General features: G+C 46.1%; 1 protein-coding gene across 1 annotated transcript in view; it reads right to left on the bottom strand.

Moving 5' to 3' along the window:
- LOC115192023 (catenin alpha-2) overlaps nucleotides 1-27791 on the bottom strand; it is a 661748-nt gene that overhangs the window by 450114 nt on the left and 183843 nt on the right. The gene's annotated exons all lie outside the window — the stretch shown is intronic.

Raw genomic sequence — 27791 nt, 5'->3', positions numbered from 1 at the left:
CGCAATGAGAGTACGTCCCCAGTGATAGTGATAAATAGCATTACTTCCTGTTTAGAAATTGACCAATTGTTTAGGTTATTCAACCAGGTGAAAACCATTGAGATTGTCATCTCTTTTTCAATGGATCCCGATCCCTGATTATTGAAAGATATGGGGTTCTGGGAGGGTGATTACCAAAAACCTTTGAGAAGTAAGAGGTAACCAGGATATCAAGAAATTACGTTGTGAAACGTTGAATAAAAAACAGAAAAGGTAAACTAGGACATTGTTGCTTTTGCAAAGGCGGTAGATGATCTCATATGGCCTAAGATAGTATGTAAGTATGTCAGCCCTAGTTTCATCTTTCCCCCCTTGCCACTGTCCATCAGATCAGGACTGCGGGCAGTGCTATGGTCACCTCAGACCATTTGATGGGTCCTACTTTGACCCCACTTTGGGCCATTGAGAACGTCATCTAGGCCTATGTCACATGTGCTCACCAAAACACTGAACACTGAAATGTCCGGGAGCCCTCGAACAGTTCCCCACTGGTCCTTGGACAAAATGTAGCAAAACTTGACCCTTCCATTGCTTCGCCCTCCAGGTTCTCAATCACCCATGAATAGGGGCTGGTTAGACAATGACCACAACATGGGCACGCTAATGCTTCAGGGGGAGCCTTCAAGCTTTTCCCAAGGGGTACTTGGAAGAAAATCTTGACAAAAGCTTGACTCGTCCACTCTCCGAATGCTTGGCCCTCCAGGTCCAAACCCACCCACGCATTGCATTGGGCTGGTTGGACAATGAGTGTGATGCCCTGTGACAAAACTGGCCGTGGGCCACCACCACCCAACGGGGGCGTATTAGTCACATTGTCCTCCCTATCTGATTGATTACACTAATGAAGGGGGCCCGCCTGGCTCGCTCCGGGTTACTATTTGCTTACTGCCTCACGATGGCACCAATGGTGGAGTTGGTTGACATGGAGTCTGAGCTTCTGCGAACAAAGTCATATTTTGTTTCTTCTCCATAGTTGATGGTGTGACGCACCAATGTCACCATCACAATCCCTATCAAAACAGAGCAGCAGAGCAGCTGATCCTCTTGGCTGTCCAATCAGGCGTTTCCTTAGTTACGGGGGAAGCGTTAAGTTAATTAAGAGAGAATCGCAGGGGCGACAACCCCCGGATTAAGTCCGCTGTAATCACGCCAATGGTAAATGTCACCCAATAATGAGAATTAATTGAATTATCAAAATTCCTGCGAGCCGAGAATAATGAAGGGGAGAACAGTGTTGGTTCCAATCCAGGCTGCAACCAAACCAAGGTGAGAGGTTCGCATCCAACTTTTCTTTGGGTCTTTTACTCACCAAGCAATGTGTTTTGGTGACAGAGCGGAGGAACAATGGCAGGATCCTTTGTATGACTGACTGGCTCTTAAAAACGATGCGGTTCTTTCTGAAGACAACACACCTGTAATCTCTCTCTGCTTCAGGAGACACTGTCCGGGCACTCAGAGGAAACTCTCTCTCTCTCTCAACGTCTCTCTATTACACTCCACAGACCTGTGCTTTAACACAGCTTAGGCCCAATTTAGCTCCACTGAAGCAGCGGATGATAGCCCTAGCCAATGAAATGCTGCTGAGCCCACTCGCTGCGTATTGCATTGTACAGCGCTGAAGTAACAGGTGCTAATACTACCATCTCTGAGCTTATGAGTGGACAGTGGAGCCAGCGAAAGGTTACAAGTGAGAGAGAGATCAAATCTAATACTGGGCAAAAGTCTGACTTGATTCAATGTTGTGTACAATCAAGCTCAAGTGGCCCTTAATAAGGAGGGCCAATTTGAACACAATGTTCCATCAAAGAAAAGTAAGGTCAAATCCAATCCAAACACCTAAGGGCAATGTTTCGGTCTGCGGTCTCTATTAGCATGCCTCCCACTCTAATGTAAGTATGCATCCACTTCAAAATCATCTTATTCTATTTCCTTCCACTTGACCATCGCAAGTCCCATGACAGCACTATTAATGAGCTTTAATGAGCTTTAATTGTATGCTGAACATGAACAGTCCGTGCCTTTCCTATGTTTTTGGAGTTCTCTGAATTCAATTGGACCAGCCCTAGGCGTTGCACAGTCAGTGCGTCAGTGACACGCTCTCTTCTCTGGTGTTTTCAAACAACCCACAAGGCCGAAGTAAGAAGGGAGGAAAAACAACAAAAAGAAGGAATAAATAGTACTGAATCCCATAATACGCTGATCTTGTTTCCAGAGGTGACCTTTATCAAAGTGGCATTTGCATGCCAAGAGAGAAATAGAGAGTGTGTGTGTGTGTGTGTGCGCGTATGCCCGTTTTCTGGGTTGGCCCCACAGGCGGGCACCAATCATTAAAGCCTTCATGTGCCCCTCTCTCCCAGGGCCGTTTGCGCAGCGGAAATGTATGACTCATAGGATCTCAAAGAGAACAGGGAGTACAGGAAGATGGCTTTGTCACCACAGCTCACTTCACAGCTTATTAAAGATTTTTCAGAAACACTTTGTGAGTCAATGTGTCTCTATGTTTCCTGCCATTGGATCAAGACATTTTCTTTGTCCTCCTTTTGATTCCTGCATAGTTGACTCATGCCATTGGCATCTGGCTATATCCAGCAACAATTATGTGTGAAGTCATGGTTATCACTGAATCAAAGAGCTGGAAATGGTGACGTGTCAGGTTGACAGAAAACTCACGCAATGAGGTCTGGGCCCGTGTTCACAAATTGTTTCAAGGTAGGAGTACTGATCTAGGACCAGGTCGTGGTAGTCCATGTTATCTTTCACTCATTGTGATCTAAAAGGCAAAACTGATACTAGACCAGCACTCCTACTCTGATATGCTTAATGAATATGGGAAATGAAGTCTTACATTTATCATGATACCTCAAGTATGCTTAATGCTCTGACCACATGAACTATGTGGTCAGTACTAAGACCATATGTGGCTTCCCAACTCTGGTTCAAGAGGAAGTATTTGAGTGTTAGAGAGGATTGGAGACGAGCACGCAAATGTTTGTTTATCCAATTGTGTCAAGAAGCAAGCAGCACTGCTTTATGACACACTGCTTGATTAACCCGGAAGCCAGCCGCACCAATGTGTCGGAGGACACACAGTACAACTGGCGACCGTGTCAGCGTGTATGATCCCCGGCCCACTACAGGAGTTGCTAGAGCACAATGAGACAAGGACATCCCTGCCGGCCAAACCCTCAACTAGACCGGACACGCTGGGCCAATTGTGCGCCGCCTCATGGTTCTCTCAGTCGTGGCCGGCTGCAACACAGCCCGGGATCGAACCCAGGTTTGTAGTGAAGCATCAAGCACCAAGCATAAAGACCAAGGATCTCTCCAAACAGGTCAGGGACAAAGTTGTGGAGAAGTAGAGATCAGGGTTGGGTTATAAAAAAATATCCAAAACTTTGAACATCCCACGGAGCACCATTAAATCCATTACTAAAAAATAGAAAGAATATGGCACCACAACAAACCTGCCAAAAGAGGGCCGCCCACCAAAACCCGCGGACCAGGCAAGGAGGGCATTAATCAGAGAGGAAACAAAGAGACCAAAGATAACCCTGAAGGAGCTGCAAAGCTCCACAGCGGAGATTGGAGTATCTGTCCATGTTTTCATCGGCAGGGACTGGGAAACTGGTCAGAATTGAAGGAATGATGGATGGCGCTAAATACAGGGAAATTCTTGAGGGAAACCTGTTTCAGCCTTCCAGAAATTTGAGACTGGGACGGAGGTTCACCTTCCAGCAGAACAATGACCCTAAGCATACTGCTAAAGCAACACTTGAGTGGTTTAAGGGGAAACATTTAAATGTATTGGAATGGCCTAGTCAAAGCCCAGACCTCAATCCAATTGAGAATCTGTGGTATGACTTAAAGATTGCTGTACACCAGCGTAACCCATCCAACTTGAAGGAGCTGTAGCAGTTTTACCTTGAAGAATGGGCAAAAATCACTGTGGCTAGATGTGCCAAGCTTATAGAGACATATCCCAAGAGACTTCCAGCTGTAATTGCTGCAAAAGGTGGCTTTACAAAGTATTGACTTTGAGGGGGTGAATAGCTATGCACGCTCAAGTTTTCAGTTTTTTTGTCTTATTTCTTGTTTGATTCACAATAAAAAATATTTAGCATTTTCAAAGTGGTAGGCATGTTGTGCAAATCAAATGATACAACCCCCCCAAAAAATGTATTTTTTATTCCAGGTTGTAAGGCAACAAAATAGGAGAAATGCCAAGGGAGTGAATACTTTTGCAAGCCACTGTATTCACAGGACTGCCGGCGGTCACTGCCTCTCTTTTTTATTTCTCAGCGTGTGAAGTTTGCCTCTAATTAACGTAAGTAATTCCAGTTTTGTTTATGTTTCGACTACAATGAGCTTTCTGCGAAAGATCACAGAATCACACTTTCGCTTTGCTCAATCCCTCTCTGACTCTCTCTTTCTAGTTCAACTCACTCTCTCTCCTTCCCCCCCACCCCATATCTCTCCCCCCTCTCTCTCATCAGTTACTCTCTCTTTTTTCTTTCATTCCTTCCTTTTCCTTCCACTCGTTCATGAGCCAACTCGCTCGCCTGTCAGTACATCTTTATCCTGTGTAGGGACTTTTTTTGGGGGGGTCCGGGAGCCGGGGAAGTGATGTTCTCTCCCCTCTTTCTCTCCTTTCTCGCTCTGTCTCTCTCTCTCTCATCTCTCTCTTTTTCTATGGCTCCCTCAAGTACGGAAACTTTGTACCAGCACGTTGAGGAAATTTCCTCCACAGCTGTGCACCTGTGAAAGAGAGAGAGAGAGGGAGAGAGAGAGAGAGAGAGAAAATGAGAGAGCGAGAGAAAAGGAGAGAGAAAGGAGAGAAGGGAGGGGAGAGAACACAGGATAAAGATGTACTGACAGGCGAGCGAGACGGCTAATGAAAGAGTGGAAGGAAAAGGAAGGAATGAAAGAAAGGAGAGAGAGAGAGGGGAGACAGAGGGGGTGGGGGGTGAAGGAGAGAGAATGAACTGAATTAGAACGAGAGTCAGAGAGGGATTGAGCAAAGCGAAAGTGTGATTCTGTGATCTTTCGCAGAAAGCTCATTGTAGTCGAAACAAAAACAAAACTGGAATTACTTATGTTAATTAGAGGCAAACTTCACACGCTGAGAAATAAAAAAAGAGAGGCAGCGAACGCCGGCAGTCCTGTGAATAGGGACACATCCTGTCAACAATCAGACTCCAATCCTCCAGATGTCTTTGCCACCAACCGTGTTTGAGGAATAACACAAATAACCCGGGCCTGTGTCTCTGTGGCTTTGATGAGACAGTTGAAATGACTGCTATGCCGATGGCTGTTTACTCAGATTTTGGGAGGGAGGGAGGAAGGGGGTGGGGGTGAAGAGGAAGGGAGGGAGGGAAAGAGAGAGAGACAGAGAGAGAGAGTAGAGAGAGTGGGGTAGGCAGGGAAAGAGAGATAGAGATAGAGAGACAGAGAGAGAGAGATGGCGCGGGCAGATGTCTACATGTGAAAATGACACACTTCTACGACACTGGTTTGATACTGGAGATTATCGATGAGGTGGTCCTTTAATGTAGTGTGTGTGTGTGTGTGTGTGTGTGTGTGTGTGTGTGTGTGTGTGTGTGTGGGTGGGTGTGTGGGTGGGTGTGTGTGGGTGTGTGCACTTATCTGATCACGGCACTTGATCATGGCATGTTTGATCATGGCATGTTTGATCATGGCATGCCAAATGTGCATTCGTTTGTGGTGTATGCAGAGCTTTGACAAGTCGGCTTCGGAGAGAAACTTTGTCATCCTTACCAACTCTCATTTCCAACAAGATCTCTCTAGCGTGTCTTACTTAATCCCGAAGACATGGATGAGAGAGTTTTGTTAAGTTTTTTTTCTCTGGGGCGATCCGCCGTCAATAAACACCTTCAATGCACAATTCAAAAGCCGATGAGTGTTATTTGAATGTTTTTGCCGTTCTTCACTGTCTGCCCTTCACTCTCTTTCCCCCTTCCTCCTTCACAGAAATGCTCATACTATTACCAAGCTTATTTCCAGAAACTATCTCTTCGCCTCATTTCCCTGGGCTTACACTACTTGACATCTCATTGCTTTCCCACATCTCTTCTCTCTCTCTCTTTCGTATTCCTCTCTCGATGTGTTTTTTCTCTCCTTGATGTGTTCTCGCCTATTTGCAAAAGTGGTAGGAGACAAAATGTCGCCCCAATTCACAGGAGTGAAGCCTGAAGTGAAGACTTTCTCTGGTGGGAGCTCAAATTGTTTTATTTTTCTCGCGGCAGACAGTGAGATGAGACCCCTCCCGCTATATGTGCCAGTTGACTCTCTCATCTGATATCCTCTTCTTTTCACCCGCGCCACTCGGTTGTCATGGTAACTTTTGATGTCCAGTATCTGGTGCTGTGGTAAACAAAGTTGGTCTGTGTCCCAAATGGTACCATATTCCCTAAATAGTGAACTCATTTTGACCAGGCTCCATAGGACTGCACTAATGCTCATATGGATGCACTAGTCTAAAGTAGTGCACTATGTAAGGAATAAGGGCCATTTGGGACACCGACCCGTTGTTTTCTACATGACGGGCACAGCGCAGATCATCACTGAAAGTCATCAACGACTGCTCGTGATAGTCGAAGAGAAGGAGCGGAGGCAGGGAGAGCCCTCCTTTTGGACTGAGTGGCAAAACCTATATAATGTTTGTCAAACTTTATCTCCCTTGCAACAAAACGATCCGGTGCAGCATTTTGGCAAAGACACCTGCTTATTGACCTTTCGAGACTAAAACTGGAAATATGCAAAAAATGACTATGGTGAGATGTTTATGAATGTATCAGGGTGGAACACGGTGCTGGGATCATAAATCACAGTGGTGTAATACGGCAGCCGTGCCTCATCACTAGCTGTTTTAAATGGCACCCTATTCCCTACATAGTGCACTTCTTTTGACCAGGGCTCATAGGGCTCTGGACAAAGATAAGGCACTATATAGGGAATAGGGTACCATTTGCAACGCAGTCTAGGTAATGGCATGCTGGAGATGGGACCAGTCTCACTGGCCATATAAGCCAGGGTTGGGAGGGTGAGGTGGGGCATCGCATGTTGGATTCTGGGGTAGGCCTTCCAACCCTCAGTTTCAGGACTGGAGCATGCGCCCTGAACAGAAGGTGGGAACGGGGGGCCAGAACAGCCGGAGTGGGGGGCCCCAAGGCAGGTGGAAGGATGGAGAGTGAGGGGACTGTGGGTCCGTAATTAATGTGACGTAACACACAGTGGTAGGTTAGCTAACACACTCAGCCAGTCTGACATCACACTGCTGACACACACACACACACCCACACACACAGAAACACACAAACATACACACTGCTGACACACACACACACACACACAGGGGTATAGAGCATGTTCCTATGAAAGCTATTTCACCTATTTAAAGAAATGCACTTGCCCATTTGTGTGCTACTGTTCAGTCAGCCTTGTCATTGTAGTGTGTTCTGGAGTCACTCTGGGTAAGAGCATCTGTTAAATGACTAGAATGGTCCTGGGTTAGTCCTACAACTGTCCTATATGGGGTGTTTGTGTTTTGTTGAGGGGAGAGGAGAGGAGAGGCGGATTCAGAGGACACGCACGCACGCACGCACGCGCACACACACACACACACACACACACACACACACACACACACACACACACACACACACACACACACACACACACACACACAGTCATCAGCAGACCTGCCTCATGTCCACTAATCTCATTTGATGTGTGTGTGAGATTACGTGGCGGAATCAATGTTTCTGGAAAATACATTTAATTAGAGAGTCCAGTAAACGAAGAGATAGCCTGGTTACAGGATAGCCAGAAGTTACGGAAAATGATGGAATTCTCCTCCCTAAATAGCGATAGATAGACGGGAACGGTGGCAGCAGCGAGGGGCTAACTGATAAACAGAGAGGGGAGTCTGCCAGCCTTCAATGGGATGACGGGTAATGTGTAAGATACAGCGATGTGATTCGCCTACATGAGGACCTCGTGAATATAATATATGACATTTAGCAGACACTTTTATCCAAAGCAACTTACAGTCATGCGTTCCTACATTTTATGTATGGATGGTCCAAGGAAGCGCTGCAAGCACCATGCTCTACCAACATCGTTACCTACCTCATTGGATACATAGGCAGTAAATGATGACTATCCTCCCCAAAGTTCACATCGGTAGAGGAAAGGTCCTCTGCCTGGGGCTGCATCCATAACGGCACCCTATTCCCTACATAGTGAACTCCTTTTGACCAGGGGCCAATAACAAGAGTAATGCACTATGTAGGGAATAGGGCGCCATTTTGGTATGCAGCTGGATAACAAGGCATGAGAACGCTCCGCCCCTTCGAATAATGTGTTATTCTGGTAAATCGTTCTAGAGAAACTAACGGCCGCTTCCCCGAACCACTCGAGTTTCCAGACAGGGCCTTTCTCCTTCAATCTACATTAGAGTACGGAGATACTGTACATGGAGACACCGTAATGCAGTGAGTATCCAATCAGTCATTTTCAGCAACCTATATCCGACCTTTACAATGGTATGGAATGTGTATGACAAGGGAGAAGACAGAGGGTAGTAGATCCATGCCTACGTTGACGCACATCAGCATTTTGGATATATATATTTGGAACATACACTGTATATTTGTATTTAAAAAGGGGCAATGTGTGATTCAAACAACAATAAAGTGGGATCAAAATTATACTTTTAACCACGTCTTGAAGCTTTAGTGTTTGTTTACACTGACATTGTTTACATATTCCGAATATGTAAGTTAACATGGACAGTTTCAAGGCTATTTACTAGAATCCCAAGATTTGTCCCAATTGGCACCCTTCAAAAAAAAGTATTATTAAATAGATGTTTTTTTTTTTCTCACCCATCCACACACGAGATATTTCTATATTGCATTTGAAATAAATGAGATAACATTTCTAAAAACAGGTTTTCACTTGGTCATTATAGGCTATTGTGTGTAGAAGGGTGAGAAAAATATATATTTCACACATTTTCAATTAAGGCTGTAACACAACAAAATGTGGAATAAGTCAGGAGGTATGAATACTTTCTGAAGGCACTGTAATGCACTTTTTCTTTTACCAGAGCCATATGGCCCTAGGTCAAAAGTAGTGCACTATAATGTTTTATTTATTTAACCTTTATTTAACTAGGCAAGTCAGTTAAGAACAAATATGTATACTGCTCAAAAAAATAAAGGGAACACTTAAAGAACACATCCTAGATCTGAATGAAAGAAATAATCTTATTAAATACTTTTTCCTTTACATAGTTGAATGTGCTGACAACAAAATCACACAAAAATAATCAATGGAAATTCAATTTATCAACCCATGGAGGTCTGGATTTGGAGTCACACTCAAAATTAAAGTGGAAAACCACACTACAGGCTGATCCAACTTTGATGTAATGTCCTTAAAACAAGTCAAAATGAGGCTCAGTAGTGTGTGTGGCCTCCACGTGCCTGTATGACCTCCCTACAACGCCTGGGCATGCTCCTGATGAGGTGGCAGATGGTCTCCTGAGGGATCTCCTCCCAGACCTGGACTAAAGCATCCGCCAACTCCTGGACAGTCTGTGGTGCAACGTGGCGTTGGTGGATGGAGCGAGACATGATGTCCCAGATGTGCTGAATTGGATTCAGGTCTGGGGAACGGGCGGGCCAGTCCATAGCATCAATGCCTTCCTCTTGCAGGAACTGCTGACACACTCCAGCCACATGAGGTCTAGCATTGTCTTGCATTAGGAGGAACCCAGGGCCAACCGCACCAGCATATGGTCTCACAAGGGGTCTGAGGATCTCAACTCGGTACCTAATGGCAGTCAGGCTACCTCTGGCGAGCACATGGAGGGCTGTGCGGCCCCCCAAAGAAATGCCACCCCACACCATGACTGACTCACCGCCAAACTGGTCATGCTGGAGGATGTTGCAGGCAGCAGAACGTTCTCCACGGCATCTCCAGACTCTGTCACGTCTGTCACGTGCTCAGTGTGAACCTGCTTTCATCTGTGAAGAGCACAGGGCGCCAGTGGCGAATTTGCCAATCTTGGTGTTCTCTGGCAAATGCCAAACGTCCTGCACGGTGTTGGGCTGTAAGCACAACCCCCACCTGTGGACGTTGGGCCCTCATACCACCCTCATGGAGTCTGTTTCTGACTGTTTGAGCAGACACATGCACATTTGTGGCCTGCTGAAGGTAATTTTGCAGGGCTCTGGCAGTGCTTCTCCTGCTCCTCCTTGCACAAAGGCGGAGGTAGCGGTCCTGCTGCTGGGTTGTTGCCCTCCTACGGCCTCCTCCACGTCTCCTGATGTACTGGCCTGTCTCCTGATAGCGCCTCCATGCTCTGGACACTACGCTGACAGACACAGCAAACCTTCTTGCCACAGCTCGCATTGATGTGCCATCCTGAATGAGCTGCACTACCTGAGCCACTTGTGTGGGTTGTAGACTCCGTCTCATACCTACCACTAGAGTGAAAGCACCGCCAGCATTCAAAAGTGACCAAAACATCAGCCAGGAAGCATAGGAACTGAGAAGTGGTCTGTGGTCCCCACCTGCAGAACCACTCCTTTATTGGGGGTGTCGTGCTAATTGCCTATAATTTCCACCTGTTGTCTATGCCATTTGCACAACAGCATGTGAAATGTATTGTCAATCAGTGTTGCTTCCTAAGTCGACAGTTTGATTTCACAGAAGTGTGATTGACTTGGAGTTACATTGTATTGTTTAAGTGTTCCCTTTATTTTTTTGAGCAGTGCATTTACAATGACGGTCTAATTTAATAGGGTGCCATTTTGGATGTGACCACAGACCGGACACAGCTGTCCAAAAAGGTTACTACTGTTTCAGTTTCTCTGGCAAAACAACACACAAATCCAGCTGTTTGAAATTCGAATATTCCGACAATGCCTTTCACATTTCTGTTGTTTTTCTCCATTGCACACTGGCATCATGCTGCCTGTAACGTGTTAAAACCGCCTAAAACCTTATTATATCTGTCAGTTGTAGGATGCATACTTCAAGTAGAAACAGTGGGTAATTGAACGAAGCCAGGTACGAGAGGTAAATGTACGATTGCGCCCTTTGATGTCTTAACAACTCGCACGCTTTCTCAGAGTGAGGTAAACCAGCCCTTTCCGGTTTGACGCCGACTTCTCCTCACATGAGACTTATCATTCAAAGTGTTTATTGGGCTCTGAATCCACAACAGGAACAGGCCTAAAAAAAAAAGTATTCGGCTTGGTGTCTTTGGGATTCAATTCAGTTTGGTTGAGAGAACAAAAAGTCCTGTGTGGATTTACACTAGGGGTGACAAAAGTTCTGAATCAATCACAGCTGGGAGAGATCCAGGGGAGGGAAGGCTGGTAACACTGCTAAAGGGGAAGGGGGGGATAAAGAGAGTTTGTGTCCCAAATTGCACTCTATTCCCTACATGGTGCACTACTTTTGACCAGAGGGACCTTGTCAAAAATAGTGTGTGGGAAATAGGGTATCATTTGGGACTCAGACTCTGAGACTATTAACTGGACTCTAGCCCTGGTTTAGTGGCCGTCGACATATACATCTCCCCTGGGACAGACACTCTGAAAAGCCAATCTCTAAGGGGCAGGCTAGCTAGCTGCTTCCTCTACTCTCGGTAGGAGTATGTGTGTGTGTGTGTGTGTGTGTGTGTGTGTGTGTGTGTGTGTGTGTGTGTGTGTGTGTGTGTGTGTGTGTGTGTGTGTGTGTGTGTGTGTGTCAGAGAGAGATGTGTGTGTGTCTATGTGTCCGTCTGTGTGTTCAAACGCTTAGCTGTTAGCCGCGCTTCACAGTGTCAGCAGGTGACAGTGCTGATAGCGCTCTGCCAGCTAACTGTGTCCTCTGGCTAACAACAGTCAAGGCAAGGGACACTCCAGGGAAACATGTACTGAGGGGAGAAAAAACATGATTGTACTAATAGAACGGAGGAGTTGGAGTTGACCTCTCAATAGACTTGATTCTACCATTAAAGGGAAGTCCTTGGGTCTCTTGCAGATATAAAAAAAAACATACTTCATACTTCCCAATAATGACTGAATTTCGATCTACATAATAACTGACTTAAATAAATCTGTAATTTGTAAATAAATAGTTATGTTAATGAAAGAGGTTGAGGTAGGTACATCCTCCCGTTAAAACGTACAGTTTGAGGTAAGAGGTTGAGGTAAGTACATCCTCCCGTTAAAACGTACAGTTTGAGGTAAGAGGTTGAGGTAAGTACATCCTCCCGTTAAAACGTACAGTTTGAGGTAAGAGGTTGAGGTAAGTACATCCTCCCGTTAAAACGTACAGTTTGAGGTAAGAGGTTGAGGTAAGTACATCCTCCCGTTAAAACGTACAGTTTGAGGTAAGTTCAAGTCTTTACTCAAGTTCACGTGTTTACTCCTTCCAGCCTCTGCTTTTTGTGAGCATATGTTTGTGTGCATGTGAGTGTACATACACGCACGAGTGTGTGTGTGTGTGTGAGCATGTGCACCTCTGTGTGAAGGTCAGGTGCCTCGCGCCAGCCTGCTAAGTATTGCCCACCACCCCTACGTACCCTCCATACCCAGGCATGGCCAGGCAAGTGTCCAGACGCTCTCACCCACTCCCAGCCTGGCAGCCTTTCCCTGGGACTGGGAGGTTGGCATCAACCCCTGGCTGTGCCAGGCTCCAGCCTAATGAGGGGGACATTAGAGTGCATGGGCCTAGCCATCCATGCTAGAGAGAAGGAAGAGAGAAAGTGATTGAGAGATTGAGAGAAATAAATAAAGGGTGAGAGATATGAGAGAGAGAAAGATAAAGAGGTAGAGAAATAAATAAACGGAGAGAGAGAGAGAGAGAGAGAGAGAGAGAAATAAAGAGAGAGCTGAGAGAGATAGAGAAATAAAGAGAGAGCTGAGAGAGCGAGAGAGCAAGAGCAAGAGAGAGAGAGACAGAAAGAGTGAGAGAGCAACAGAGAGAGAGAGCGAGAGAGCGAAAGAGAGAGAGAGACAGAAAGAGTGAGAGAGCAACAGAAAGAGTGAGAGAGCAACAGAGAGAGAGAGAGAGCGAGAGAGCAAGAGAGAGAGAGACAGAAAGAGTGAGCGAGCAACAGAGAGAGAGAGAGACAGAAAGAGTGAGAGAGCAACAGAGAGAGAGAGAGCGAGAGAGCGAAAGAGAGAGAGAGAGACAGAAAGAGTGAGAGAGCAACAGAGAGAGAGACAGAAAGAGTGAGAGAGCAACAGAGAGAGACAGAAAGAGTGAGAGAGCAACAGAGAGAGACAGAAAGAGTGAGAGCAACAGAGAGAGAGAGAGAAAGCGAGAGAGCGAGAGCAAGAGAGAGAGAGACAGAAAGAGTGAGAGAGCAACAGAGAGAGAGAGAGAGAGAGCAAGAGAGCGAAAGAGAGAGAGAAAGAGAAAGAAGGAGACAGAGACAGAGAGAGGGACAATCCCTGTCTGCAGCTGGAAGATGAGAGGAAGGGGCAGAGAGAACGTGAGCAGGGTGACATATGGATGCTTGAGTTCCTGCAGACCCCCCCTTCCCTCTCTGCCATTACCCCTCAGGGCCGATGGTGGAGAGGGGTCCAGCCAGCAGGGTAACGATGGCAGGTTTATAAGGCGCTTAGCCCCGACTGTGGAGCCTGTGGTGCTGCTACTGTGACAGAGCGAGAAAGATGGTGGTGAGGAGGAGAGGCTGGAGGCCCAGGCAACCAGCTGCTTCTGTGGGTTGAGCAAAGGACTCGGAGCCCCTCTGAGAGCCAGAGGGAGGACTAGTGTCACCACTGCCGGGACAAACACACCACATGGGGTTTGTCGATAATTGCAGTCATCCCACACCGCCCTCATCCACCAATCCCCATTCATTACCAGTTGTTTATAACCATCGCAAAATAATAGAGGGGAAATAATTCTAAATTACAGGGGACAAACATGTAATTACCATTCAGATTTTTCTCTCTCTTTCTGTCTCTCTGTCTCTCTCTGCCAGATGAGGATTGAGGCGCAGAGAGAGAGAGAGAGAGCGGCTTTAATTAATTATTCAGGGCTGTTTAGTACCACTCTGATGCGACTGCGTTGGAGGGGCAGTATGTCGAGTCACAGTCCCCGGCCCCTAATTAAGATTAAGACCACTTGTCACATTGCATGCGCGCGCGCACACACACACACACACACACACACACACACACACACACACACACACACACACACACACACACACACACACACACACACACACATTACGCTGCTCCATCGGGAGGACAATACACACTTGTGCACAAAAACACACGTACACACACACAACATCCAACAGAGAGACATGTTGCCTTTGCGCCATTGTCCGAAGCCATTGTCCTAACATCTTAGCAGCTTGGCATCACACCACGCATCAGAGGGAGATAGAGGACTGTGTGAGTAAGAAGGGCTTTCATCGAGGCAGGGCCACCACCTGCGCTCCTATAAAGCACCATTACATGCATAAAGGATAATTACCCTGGCAGGCACAATGCAAACAGGGATTATCACTGTGTGACTGAGTCTCTATCGACTTACCCTCTTGCCGCTCAGAGATCATAATGAGACATACTGTACTGGAAGGCTATGTGAGTCTCAAATGGCAAGCTATTGCCTATATAGTCCCGCGGCTGAAACTAGTTGATGATCCCTGGCCTACGGTCCATTCTCTAAACCAGAAGGCCCACTGTTCGTGATGGGCGTATTGACATGATCACCTTAGAGAGTTACTGTTGTCCTCGTATTATCCACATTGACTGCCACTCTAGAGACAACCAGTGTTGTGCAACTCTATGGGACTTGTTAGTCAACATGCAATAAGGAAGAGACGTGTGTGTGTGTGTGTGTGTGTGTGTGTGTGTGTGTGTGTGTGTGTGTGTGTGTGTCTATGCTTGTTTGCGGAACTGCTCTGTGTGGCAGACAGATAGATACTGTAGATAGATAGATATCAATTGCAATGATACAGTGTACTGTGCTGTTAGCACAAAAATACATGATGTGATAGCAAGCAAGCACACACACGTACATACACACAGACACACACACACAGTGACTCACACACCTCCAGAGAGTTACTGACATGCAGGATATATCTGCACAAACGAGCGAGGGGGCTCTGTGATTCGTTCCTTCGCTCCTTTCAAGGCAATATATACATGCATATTTGAAAACCAGGTGCATACAGGGGATCCCTTAACCATTTGACTATGAATATAGTTCTCATTCCATTATCCGCTTTTTCAATTTCTATCTGCTTAGCGATAACACGTTTTTATTCCCCTCGACAGGATATGCGCGGCGGTGGGCCGGTCCCACCGGTCGCTCCTCCGCTAGATATTGCCTCCGTCGCGTCACTTTCCCTCCCACCGGAGGAAGGAAGAAGAGTCGCGTTCCTATGACAGGTGTCCCCCTACAATGGCTGGATTTATAGAAACACACTTTATCACTCAAAGGACATCAGCGTGCTCAATTACAGGCCTGTCATGATGTGTTGCCCTGTGCGAATACGTTCGCGCATTTCCCCTAGCCTGGTCCTAGGTCTGTTTGTGCTGTCTTGGCATGGTCCTATGGTCATTGGCATGACAGCACAAACAGTTCTGGGACCAGCTATGCTATGCCCTTACAATGGAAAGATGTTAAGTCGTAGAAAGGAAACCAAACTAATTCGGCTTCTGTTTGGCAAGACAGCACCAACAGATAGGATCAGGCTACGTGTACATGGGTATGCCTCTACAACGGAGAGAGGTTAACTCGTACAAAGGAAACTAATTCTAAATCTTTTTCAATAAATTGTTTTTAATGCAAGAAATGAGGATGAATAGGTATGCCCTGTTTAATCTGTAACTCAGTCCAATTTGCCCGCTTGTCTGTCCAGATTAAAGCTTTAACTAATCACCCAGGAGCCCTAAAATGTTGGACCTGTTTAAGTACCCGCCCGACACATTATCCCTTACCTCAATAATTATTTGAACATGCACCATTTTAATTGGGAGTCATAAAGCTGAATATCAACTGAATACTCAACACCCAAATATGGAAATCATGGAAATGGTCAAAAAGACAGAGTATCAAACACAAAGTGGGAGGTGGGTATTGATGTTCACTGTGGTTGGTGTCCCTGCGCTGTGGCTCTCTCAAGTCGAGGACATTGGAGTCGATACGATGGGCGTTTTAAGTATGGTGATGCTTTCCCGGATGCCTCAATAAAACTGAGTTCCTACATAGTGTGCTACTTTTGACCAGGAGCCCAATGGTGCCCTATGGTTTGTGGACAAAAGTAGTGCACCATGGAACAGGGTGCCGTTTAGGACGCGGAGTGATGCTACTCCACTATAAGGGCCTGGAGGTAAAACCACAGGATTAGCGGTGTCAGACGAGCAGATCTTTAAATCACGTCGATGCTAATCTGAGGGCCTGGAGAGTGAAGGACTTGAGCTCCGCTCGCCGTTCGAGCTAGTAGACCTGCAGGAGGATCTTTAGGAAACTGTGGTGCTTATGGGGGGAGCACAACGTGAAAGGAAGGAGGAGTACAACTACTTGAACATCAAATACTCAAGGTCAGTTTGACACAATGAATATGATAGTGGAAGCCACTTAGGTGGTGCTTCTGTCCAAAGCAATTTACATGTTGCTACAGTACGGCGAGGTCAGACATTGTAGCATTGTGTATGTGTTCCCTGCGGGAACTGAACCCGACGACCTTGGTGCAGCAACCAATTGATCAGTCATTGGGCTTGAGAAAAGTTACTCTCCCAATATATTTAATTGGTGTTACACTCTAATAATTCCCTAAACGCCGCAAAAGGAGACTGTCATCTGGGCACAGGCAGTGCAAGCCAGGCAGGCAGCATCCCCCAGTTAAGATGTCACTGGGCATTCAACCACCCTGGCTGTGTGTTCGAAACAGAAGTCTAAGGATAGAGGGAGAAAAAGAGAAAAGGGTTGCCAGCAGAGTTGGCAAGAGGATGGAAGGGAAGGATCATTTTCATGAGTTCTAATTTAACTACCGTGGCCCCGAAGGCTCCGTATTATCGCCAGCCAAGAATCGCTTTAGACCGCTTTAGTCTGTTGCAGCCTTATGGCATCCGAGGGCCAAGAGTGAGAGATCAGCAACACATACAATGCATGGATACATAGACGTACAGAGACGTACACCCACACTACGGCTGTTTAACAGTCAAGGCATTACGAGGTCTGAGAACATCTGAGCAGAAACCAGAAAGGGATAAAGAGGGAATAAGACGAGAGATGTGGAACTAACATGATGAGGGCATAATGCGCGTGTGCGATGCGGAGTCAATACAATGTCAAGGCAGAAATAGAGGATGTATCGTTGGCAAGGAAAAGCACACTTTACAATGGAGCCGCCTTCCATCAACATCTCTGGTGTATTATCGGAGGCGAATCAGAGGGAAGACAAGTAGGGAGACGGGAGGCGAAAATATCACAAGCATAGTCTAGAATTACAGACAGCGTATCATTTTAGGAAACTGAACAGGCAGCTGGAGGGTGCTTGTCTCTGATCCCAGGTACAAAACATTGCTGTTGTGTTCTTGAGCAAGACACTTAAGTCCAAATTGCTCTCCATCGAGGAGTGCTGCTCTGTGGCTGACCCGCCTATCTACATCTGTGTGTAAGGATGTAGGGAAAAAGCTGACGTTTTCATTCTAACCGGACAGTAATTATTCCATTCTATTCCTCTCTCCTTATTGTCCATGCAGTAGACTGGAAAGAGCCATTATCACACTTGGACAACTACACATGGCATTTGTAGATTTAACTATTCCCCAGGTCGTTGCTGTAAATGATACTGTTTTCTCAGTCAGCCACCAGTGCTGGCCATAACCCTGCACAGGCCACCAAAGCACTGCCGCACTTTCTTTACTGATTTCTCTGAACTATTGTCTATTGTCCTTGAGAACTATGATACAATCATTGTGTTGGGCGATTTTAATATTCTTGTTGACAAAGAGACTGACTCCAAGGCCATTGAATTGATGAATCTTCTGAGCTCTATGGACTTTATCCAACATGTTACTGGGCCCATCCATAACCGCAGCCATACTCTTGACCTGGTTATTACCAAGAGGCTTTCTTTTGACATATCCTTTATTGCTGATGTTGCTTTATCTGATCACCACTGTGGATTTTTTACTGCCTTGTTGCCCATAGCAGAGGGTAATACTGAACACATTATTAAGAAACGCTACCTTACCTCTGAATTTGCTAGAGACTTTATTGAGTGTATGAACTATACTCCACCACCTATTCTGCCTTACTCTTGTGACAATTTAGTTGAGGATTTTAATAACAAATTAAGGGCAACCATCTATGCCATAGCTCCAGTGAAGTTGAAAAAGGCCACATCCAAACAGAGAGGCCCTTGGATGAGTGAAGAAACTAATACATTTAAGATGAATTGCAGAGATGCAGAGCGGAAGTGGAGACAGTCAAAGTTGCAGGTCCATTATGATAGTCTGAGAGAGCAACTTGGCATATATAACAAGGCAATTAGAAATGCCAGACGGGCTCATTTCTCTAACTTGATCACTAATAATCAGATTAATTCGAGAGTGCTCTTCTCCACCATTGATGGCCTGAGAAATCCTACCCTTGCGAACCTATGTGAACTTTCTTCCACATCTAAATGTGATGAGTTTGTGGCATATTTCAGAGATAAGATAACCGTCATTAGGCTGGGTATCAGTCAAGCAAGACCTGATGAGAAGTGTGATGATATGTGCCCTAGCCTACCACGCAAAGGCACTATGGTTGACACAGACATACTCAGGAAAGTGATGTAACAACTTAAGCCTTCGACCTGCCTTCTCGATCTTATCCCCACCACCTTCTTCAAAACACGTTTTAATTGCATATCTGAAGAAGTGCAAGCTATTGTTAATTCCTCCCTATTCACAGGCACTTTCCCCACTGCACTAAAAACTACTATGGTGAAACCCCTTCTGAAGAAAAGTAATCTAGATTATTCAGCTGTCAGCAATCTTCGGCCAATCTCCACTCCACTCTTCCATTCTTAAGCAAAATACTTTCGAAATTGGTTTTCAAACAGCAAAATGATTTTTTAAGTGCCAATTGTATTATTTTTTTAAATTCCAATCTGGTTTTCGGGCCCACCACAGCACAGATACAGCCTTAGTTGTTTTTATTTTTGTATTTTTTTCCCCTGTAATGCACATTGTGTTGCATTCCATGTCTGAAATGTGCTGTATAAATAAAGCTTGATTTGATTTGAATAAGGGTTAAATAAAAAAAAACTAGAGTAAACTAATCAGCATAAACAACTTCCTAGCTCTTACTCCCATGGGCCAATGAAAACAGGGCATACAAAGAAGACTTACAGAAAGAGCCTATGTCTGTGTGCTAGTCTACCCGACAAAGCGAGGCTTGTTTCTTGTTTGTGCTGTCAGTCTTAGTTTCCTTGGGACATCATCATCATCACCATCTCTGTCCCTGGCATGAGTGTTCCCTCCGGTCCCTGGGGTCCAGCTCTAGTCACGGTTACTTATTATCGTTCACATGGGAGAGCAGCACAGCAGTGACCCACTGACTCCAAGCTTCCAGATAATGAGGAGGAATAATAGGACCATAATGCACAGCTAGGCTGTCCCAAATGGCACCCTATTCCCTACATATAGGCCCTGCTCAAAAGTAGTGCACTATATAAGGAATAGGGAGCCATTTGTTATGCACACACTGCCTTAGAGACTTGTTTCTGGAACTAATCCTTTGGGAGTGAAAAGAGTAGAGTGTGCATAACTCTGAGCATATAAAATGATGAACGCCTTCCAGTCCAAATTGCAACTTGGTATCTGCAGGGGCGTAACGAGCACCGATCTTTTGATTGACGCCAATGCAGTGTGACTGGAGCAAACACCTGAGAAATGCATACAGATTTAAAGTTAGGATTCTGGCCTAAGTGTGCTTTATGGTTAGAAGCCTGAGTTGTTCCTGGATACCTGACCACACTCTTGCGGAAAAAAAAGGTGATATCTAGAGCCTAGAAGGGTCCTTCGGCTGTCCCCATAGGAAAACATTTTGAAGAACACTTTTTGGTTTCAGGTAGAACCTTCTGGGGTTCGATGTAGAACCTTTACCACAGAGGGATTTACATGGAACCCAAAAGAGTTCTACCTGGATCCAAAAAGGGTGCTCCTATGGCGACAGCCGAAGAACCCTTTTGGAACCCTTTTATCTAAGAGTGCAGAAAGAAGTAATTAGGTAAACCTTTTCCGAACCTGAGAGGTAGGAACCTACAGTTGAAGTCAGAAGTTTACATACACTTAGGTTGGAGTCATTAAAACTTGTTTTTCAACCACTCCATACATTTCTTGTTAACAAACTATAGTCTACTTTGTGCAGGACACAAATAATTTTTCCAACAATTGTTTACAGATTATTTCACTTATCATTCACTGTATCACCATTCCAGTGGGTCAGAAGTTTACATATACTAAGTTGACTGTGCCTTTAAACAGCTTGGAAAATTCCATAAAATTATGTCATGGCCTTTAGAAGCTTCTGATAGGCTAATTGACATAATTTGAGTCAACTGGAGGTGTATCTGTGGATGTATTTCAAGGTCTACCTTCAAACTCAGCCCCTTTGCTTGACATCATGAGAAAATCAAAAGAAATCAGCCAAGACCTCAGAAAAAAATTGTAGACCTCCACAAGTCTGGTTCATCCTTGGGAGCAATTTCCAAATGCCTGAAGGTACCAGGTTCATCTGTACAAACAATAGTACGCAAGTATAAACACCATGGGACCACGCAGCCGTCATACTGCTCAGGAAGGAGATGCGTTCTGTCTCCTAGAGATGAACGTAATTTGGTGCGAAAAGTGCAAATCAATCCCAGAACAACAGCAAAGGACCTTGTGAAGATGCTGCAGGAAACAGGTACAAAAGTATCTATATCCACAGTAAAACGAGTCCTGTATCGACATAACCTGAAAGGCCGCTCAGTAAGGAAGAAGCCACTGCTCCAAAACCACCATTTAAACAGCCAGACTACGGTTTGCAAACTGCACATGGGGACAAAGATCGTACTTCTTGGAGAAATGTCCTCTGGTCTGATGAAACAAAAATAGATCTGTTTGGCCATAATGACCATCATTATGTTAGGAGGACAAAGGTGGAGGCTTGCAAGCCGAAGAACACCATCCCAACCGTGAAGCACGGGGGTGGCAGCATCATGTTGTGGGGGTGCTTTGCTGCAGGTGAGACTGGTGCACTTCACAAAATAGATAGCATCATGAGGATGGAAAATGATGTGGATATATTGAAGCAACATCTCAAGACATCAGTCAGGAAGTTAAAGCTTGGTCGCAAATGGGTCTTCCAAATGGACAATGACCCCAAGCATACTTCCAAAGTTGTGGAAAAATGGCTTAATAAGGACAACAAAGTCTAGGTATTGGAGTGGCCATCACAAAGCCCTGACCTCAATCTATAGAAAATTTGTGGGCAGAACTGAAAAGGCGTGTGCGAACAAGGAGGGCTACAAACCTGACTCAGTTACACCAGCTCTGTCAGGAGGAATGGTCCAAAATTCACCCAACTTATTGTGGGAAGCTTGTGGAAGGCTACCCAAAACGTTTGACCCAAGTTAAACCATTTAAAGGCAATGCTACCAAATACTAATTGAGTGTATGTGAACTTCTGACCCACTGGGAATGTGATGAAAGAAATAAAAGCTGAAATAAATCATTCTCTCTACTATTATTCTGACATTTCACATTCTTAAAATACAATGGTGATCCTAACTGACCTAAAACAGGGAATTTTTACTAGGATTAAATGTCAGGAATTGTGAAAAACTGAGTTTAAATGTATTTGGCTAAGGTGTATGTAAACTACCGACTTCTGTATCTCCTGATTCTGTAGCGTGAAGCACTGCACCCCCTAGACCGGACGTTAGTCTGCCACAGGGCCTTACCCCAAATGACTCTAAAAATGGGAACCAATGCATCTCTGCTTGGCACTCAGAACTAAGGAGATGGATTGGGTCCCATTTTTAGAGTCTTTGGTATGACTCAACTGGGAATTGAACCCTGAACCTTCCAATATCAGAGTGGACACTCTAACCACAAGTCGACTGAGTTGGCTCTGTTGCCAATGGTACTGTCACATAACTGCTGTCACCGGAACAAGCCTTCATTACGCATGCATTGTGGGAAGAGGACATACACACGCACGGACACACGTGCTCAAACACACGTTCACAACTGTTTCCCCCTCTTTATGCGTGTGTTTAGTAAGTGCCTCAGCCACACACACACACAGACACACTCTCCTCGCCCCCCGATGGAGCATCCATCCCTCTGTTTACCTCTCTATCCCTCCCTGCATCAGTCTCTCTCTCTTTTTCTCTCCTTTTCAACTGTAGATGAATAAATCAGGCCTGCTACAGCTGAATACATGTGGGATGCTATCTCCTGCCAAACACACACAAAATAATGTCCAGATAGCTTAAGTAGACTTTCCCGCAAACAGTCAGCGGCTGAAAAGAAAACACAAGATATCAGCAAAAATAATAGAAAAATATAGGACAAAACAGCGAGAGAGGAGAGGATCGGAGCCAGGCAAAGTCAGGGCTGGGTGTGTTTTTTTTTCCCGGTACAGAGAACTGCACATTTTGTTTCCCGTTAGTAGGAAACACGGTGTTTTGCCTCTGTCTTCAATGCAAACTTTGAGCGAAGGAGCTTAGTGACATGGAGATAGGAATTTGAGCTCGGCCGTTTGTAATCTGTCCTGTTTTGGTTTTGTCTCAAATCCCTGGGCAGTGAGCCGGCAGACGTATCCACCATGAGCAGAGGATACGCTACCCTATGCCAGGACTGCAAGCTGTGTGTGCGTGCGGGTGAGCACGCGCGTGTGTGCGAAGTATGTCTGTTTGTTTAAACCCGGCATCAAAACTTTTCAAAGTAGCTTTGGACAAGCGGCCAAAACCAGCTGTATTTGCCGTGAGCAGGACGCCACAACAGTGTCTCCTCTCCATCTCACTGTGTGTGTCTCACTGAAACTCTTTGTCCCTGCTCCCAGCCTGCCAAATGCCTGATCCGAGAACAGTGTTTAGAGTTTAGCCAAAGCCATGGGTCTCAACTTAACTACCATCCTTGCTCAGTGTGTGTGACTATGTGTGCGTGTGTGTGTGTGTGTGTGTGTGTGTGTGTGTGTGTGTGGAGGCACCTACAGTGTGGTAGGAACAACCTTGACTTCAAGGATGGCTAATTGAAGGAGACAAATCTCTCTATGCGCCCACCATCCTACTGGAAAACCTGCTCTCCCAAGCACTTTGTGCAGGGAAAGAAGAGACGGAACGAAGTGGGGGAAAACGCCGTATAGGATCTGGGTCTGTACTTCCGTTTGATATACAGATGTGTTCTTGCTGAGGGACAATGTGGCCCTAATGTGGGAACAAGACCAGCGCAGAACAAGGGAGAGGTTCCCCAACGGACCGAGTCAACATCGATGCTTTGCTATGTCGCTATGCTCTTCACGTACCTGCTGCACTAGACAGCCTTCAATGCATGGTACCATGTGACACGATGCCCCCGGTTCTAAATGTGATCCGTAGAGGTTAGGAATGAAGTTTAAAGGTATCCTTCAAGCATGGTTACCACCTCAACTGTGACGTCAGCACTGCTTCTCCCAGTACACTGACAACCCATAGAACCTATTCCTGTGTAATAGAAATCGCGCTATAGTCGTCGGCCGGTAATAGCTAGCTAGCCACGTTCAACTGTTTTTAGCCGTTAGCTAGCCAGGGCGGGCATGTTGCAGATAACGCAACAAGTTTTTCCTCACGTCACACTAACAGCGTCCGGTAACACATCGTGAGAGCCGCGAGGGTCCACGGGTAGCCTGGCCTGAACTCCGGTGTTCTGCAGAGAGAGAGAGAGAGACCGCAGATTGAGCATCATGGATCTAGACAATACAGAAGGTTGAGCGGGATCAGTATGGATCTGTGTTGGCGGGATCTATGTAGACTGACTGTGCACTGATGGTTCCACGGTTACGCTGTCCGCTCACCACACTCTGCCTGTCTGATTAACATTATTCTCTCTCTCAGACTCGCACACACACAGACACACGCTAATTACCTGGCGAGCCGCGGGGCAACAGCCAACGCTACTCTATCTCCTCTGGTCATGTCTCATTACTCATCAGCTGGTCTACTGCCTCTTCATATTGCTGCCGTCTGACAGGTGCATTTGTCTGAGGAGAATGAGATAAACTGACTGGTGTGTATGTGTGTGTCGGTGGGGGAGAGTGTGTGTGTGTGTGTGTGTGTGTGTGTGTGTGTGCTCGCTTGTTAGTGCCTTCTGTCTACCTTACCGTGGCTATCTACCTGCGTGCTTGTGTGTATGTGAGTGCGCTCGTTTGTTGGCGCACGTCTCCGATCAGTGGTAATTAAGAGGTGGGTGTCTGCTGGCAGGAGGCCTGGTGGAGGTGGGAATCAGTGGTGGAGCGGAGGATCATCGAGCCCAGCAGGGTGCCTGTCGATCAGGCCGCCGACGGCCCACTCCGTCCTTATCTAGCAGCACACCTTGGGGATATGGGCTTAGCCGTTGAGTGTCGACCGGAGCTGGGCCGACATTTTGCACTGAGGATAGTATAGAGAATACTTGTTGAACTAGAGAGAGGGGAGTGTGTCTGTGAGGTGGGGATGGGGAGTTTGTAAGGGGTGTGTGTGTGCGTGTGTGTGTGTGTGTGTGTGTGTGTGTGTGTGTGTGTGTGTGTGTGTGTGTATACAGGTGGTCATGCGTGTAGGTGTGAATGTGTGTACGCCTTGTTCTGCGTGTGTCTGCATACATGTATGCGCACGCACGCACACACACATCTCTCCACGTATCTCATGTTAACGTGTTCTAAGGCGGCACAGATCACAGTGATCAGTGGAAAGGACATCATTCTCTTCTCTCTCCTGCCAGTTTTCTTCTACAGGCAGTAGAGGGCCATTTCAGGTGTTCAGAACAGAACACCCACATGCTCAGGTGCCCAGGCAGCAATGTTAGTCAGAGAGAGGGAGGGAGGGAGGGCAGGGGGAGAGGGAAGGAGAGGAGAGGGAGATAGAGAGGGAGAGAGACGGAACGGGAAGCAAGAGAGAGAAAAGCAAGATTGAGAGGGAGGGAGGGAGAGAGAGAGCGAGAGAAGGGAAAAAAAGGCAAAGTGATAAGAAGAGAGAGTGAGATCAAGGAGGAGAGAAACAGCGAGGACGAAAGGAAACTCGAAAGGAAGAGAGACAGACAGGATACGGTGAGGATAGTGAAGAGTGCACAGATTGATACAGCAATTACCAGGAAAATATTCCCCAGCATCGGAATACATCTACATACATTAGAGAGCTGCAGCCTCGCTCCTTTGCCACGGTCTCTGCCGGAGAGGGGGTGAGGGGCATGGTGAGCCTCTCAGACCGTCACGAAGCGCCCTCAAAAGGGCAACGCCGGGTGCCCGCACTCCCCTGGAAAAGCCTCTCCACTCAGTATGGTGCTCACTCAGACTTCCCCTGAACTGTTCCTAACTGCCTGTCTGCTCACGCGGAGATAGAGGGATACACATTTTAGTCATTTAGCAGACGGTCTTATCCAGAGCGACTTCCAGTAGCGAGTGGATCCATTTTTCATACTGGTCCCCCGTGGGATTTGAACCCACAACCCTGGTGTTGCAAGAGCCATGCTCTACCAACTGAGCCACACGTTCGAGAAAACACACACACAGACACAGACACAGACACACACACACACACACACACACACACACACACACACACACACACACACACACACACACACACACACACACACACACACACACACACACACACACACACACACACACACACACACACACACACACACACACTCTCTCTTACTGCCCCTACACCAGATTTGTTCCACAGTCAGACTATTCCATAATCAAACCCCATTCAAAATCTGCATGACAAACACATCCTTAATCACTTCCCCTTGGTGGGTGTTGGCAACGAGGCACACTCTCTACTGAGTGACAGAGAGTGAGGGGAGGGGTTGATGTTGTTACTATTAGACGTGCACAAACACACACACATACACACCCTCCTAAGCACCCCTCTCTCCCTCTCGCCTGACACTGTGGCATGACATACTACACTGTCACCATCGCCGCGTGGCATTTATGGAGGTTCACCATGTCAGGCACCAGTCGCTAATTTGAGAGACGTCTTTTTATCCACCAATAGACATAATATCACACACACACACTCCCGTCTGACTATTGTGACTGGCTGTCCTACACAGACAGAGTGAATCAGATCTCCCCTGAGACCTGTCTTCTTTAAAGTGCTGTGTGTCTGTGTGTGTGTGTGTCTGTGTCAGTCAGTAACAGACAGTTGCTACAATAGGATTCAATAGGATTCAATAGGATCAATAGGCTTCATTGCTACGCTAGGCTAGTGCTAGTGCAATCCAGTTATGGAACATAATGGATGTGGATAAAAGGCTAGGTTGCTAGGATCCCTGTAAGCCCTGCATCTATATAGTAAATATAGTATACAGCTACAGGCACCATTATATATATATATATATATATATACCCTGTATAGAGGCTGTTATGTAGGTAAGTACCTTGTTGATGCTGCACTGAATGCCCCAAACACACACACACACACACACACACACACACACACACACACACCACACACACACACACACACACACACACACACACACACACACACACACACACACACACAAAAGAACAGCATGGCAGGTAGAAAATAATGTCTCACACCTACACATCAGAGAGAAGGTATCTGAACAGAAAACAGCCGGGAGGACGTAAAGATGAAAACAACAGCAACACACGTCAAATAATCCAGACTGACTTGGATCTCTGCCGCAGGCTCCACGGCACTGCACCACGCGTACGCAGGAACCTCTCTGTGTGTGTGTGTGTGTGTGTGTGTGTGTGTGAAGTGCCTCTCCAGCCAGCTCAGGGAGGGAGGGAACGAGGGAGGAGAGGAAAGGAATGCTGACTGGGTTCTCTCAGTGGGCAGCTGGAGAAGAGGCTGAATGAGAAAGCATCCATCTACTAGCCACCGGACGAAAGGTCAGGGGTCAACACACGCAAACACAAAACACACCCACTGAAGACCAACAGTATTCTCTTTGGTCAGCTCAGCAGCACCTAGCAATTAGCTAGCAGTGGAGCATTTCATCCTTAAGAGTCTCGTGTGTCAATCTAAGTAACACATTATGAATTTGTTATTCAATGTGTTTCTATGGGCTGTAGACCAAATTCCATTTTCTATGGGCTCTGGACCAAATTCCATTTTCTATGGGCTATAGACAAAATTCCATTTTCTATGGGCTATAGACCAAATTCCATTTTCTATGGGCTATAGACCAAATTCCATTTTCTATGGGCTATAGACCAAATTCCATTTTCTATGGGCTATAGACCAAATTCCATTTTTTTATCAAATCATTTTGCAATACCTAAAGGCGTCCTAAAATAAAAAATGGAATAGGTTAAATAGACCAATAACATCTACATCAAACACCAGGAGTTATGTACCCTAGCCTACATCTCATTAATTCTACACTACTAGCTAGAGGTGTAGGGCAGGCTCTCTCTCTGGTCTGTCTCTCTCTCTCTCCGTCTCTGGTCTGTCTCACTTTCTCGCTCTCTCTGGTCTGTCTCACTTTCTCGCT

The sequence above is a fragment of the Salmo trutta genome, chromosome 4 (genome assembly GCF_901001165.1).
Source record: "Salmo trutta chromosome 4, fSalTru1.1, whole genome shotgun sequence".
In the NCBI taxonomy this organism is placed as follows: domain Eukaryota; kingdom Metazoa; phylum Chordata; class Actinopteri; order Salmoniformes; family Salmonidae; genus Salmo; species Salmo trutta.
Note: the sequence above shows the minus strand (reverse complement) of the source record. Positions and strands in the feature narration are given on the sequence as shown.